Below are 1,517 nucleotides of genomic sequence, written 5' to 3'. Positions count from 1 at the left end.
CCTGGTCTTAGCCCTTCATTATTTTTCTGAAAATATAAGGAGTAGGCCCTGCTAACAACAAGGAATGTTTCTCCGAGGTACTGAATACAATAATGGATAAACCTCTTCAATTAAATTAAACATGCACAAAAACCTGTAGGCACTTGCTTAAGTGATACAAGCCTACTACTCACAGTTGGTGTGTCAATCCTTCATCCTAATTACAATTTTGAAGGTATCTTATTTCAAAATATTTTTCGTTTAAATTTCGCAAAGAAAACTAGCGGGGAGATACGCGCACGGTTACAAATGTGTGTGTGTGTGTGATTTTGTTTGATCATCGCTCATCAGCTTAATTAACCCTATCTCCTCGGCCAACATAAACTATTCGAATGTTTGATCAAGATTTGAAACTATGGTCTCCAAACCCTTTATGGAACATTAAACTTGAAAATTCTCGCCATCACTAAACTTAGCATCTCAGTTAGCTGTAAACACACATATATTATGGTCTCATATCATTTAACTGGCTCATCAGTTCGTCAGCCCTCACAGTGTTCAAGTCCACTCGTGAGAATTAAGATTAAAAAGATGTTCATGTTCAATCTTACAATAAAGAAATTACGTATGCCCCTTGCACATATGAAATGCAGCTTCAGCTACTCGCTGCATGAAGAAACCAAATTAAACAGAGATGCAAACACACACACACACACACACACAGAGATCCTTTATAAATAAGTTGTTGATCATTCCAGAAATCTCTAGATATAGTGCGGCGGAGGGGGAGGGGGAGGAAATTGGGCTGCAGGTGGTCGTGGTGGAGGAGATTTGAAAGCTGGAACTCTATGAACAGACCCATTCGGTGGGGGGGTGGTTTACTTGGCAAAGATCCTGCCAGTTTTCTCATTGTCATGCCTGCACATGTTCAAATCTATGAGTTCTTCCACTTAATTATATTAGTCATTAAGTCTAGCTAATTTTATTCGATGCAGGATTCATCACATCAACTAAAATCTACTTACATTCAAACATCCTAACATTATATGCTTACCTTAGATATATACCATATCATAATTAATTAAGGTGAGTACGACCAATTTTGCGTTTTCCATTTGATGAACTACACAATAACTGTATCATGTAAATATAAGATTGTGATAGATACAGACGCATACCCGCATTAGCGTTGGCGCACTGCAAGAGAAGAGGGGAAACGATAAGTAGAAGAGCCATCAGAAAACGGTATAGAGAAGACACACCCATCGATCTCTATTCTTCTTGGTTATGGATATGTAGCTTTACCTATTTGCTTCAATGCGCTCAAATTTATAAAGTTTCCAAAGTAGATACTTATATCGACTTGGATTTGAATAGTCATATGTGAACTTGTGCATGTTTTCAACATGTAACTTTACAGAAAAAGGTCCATTAACAATATTGATGTTTGAACAACCTAGATATAGAATATTATTGGTGGACATATATAGTGTAGCACCATTATTTGTCTGCCACAACGCGCTTTCTTATACAATGTT

The 1,517-nt window shown here is 37.2% G+C and overlaps 1 long non-coding RNA gene across 1 annotated transcript; it reads right to left on the bottom strand.

The window, feature by feature from the left end:
* Positions 1 to 517: 517 nt before the first annotated feature.
* On the bottom strand, positions 518 to 1,311 carry LOC129294993 (uncharacterized). The gene is made up of 2 exons (XR_008589483.1): positions 1,158 to 1,311; positions 518 to 897 (listed from the first exon to the last, which is right to left on the bottom strand). It is a non-coding gene; the product is annotated as an uncharacterized LOC129294993 (long non-coding RNA).
* Positions 1,312 to 1,517: the final 206 nt, after the last annotated feature.

Source organism: Prosopis cineraria, unplaced genomic scaffold (genome assembly GCF_029017545.1).
Source record: "Prosopis cineraria cultivar Desert tree isolate PC_DT_omini unplaced genomic scaffold, ASM2901754v1 PC32, whole genome shotgun sequence".
Lineage (NCBI taxonomy): Eukaryota > Viridiplantae > Streptophyta > Magnoliopsida > Fabales > Fabaceae > Prosopis > Prosopis cineraria.
This window is presented reverse-complemented; position numbering and strand designations above follow the sequence as displayed.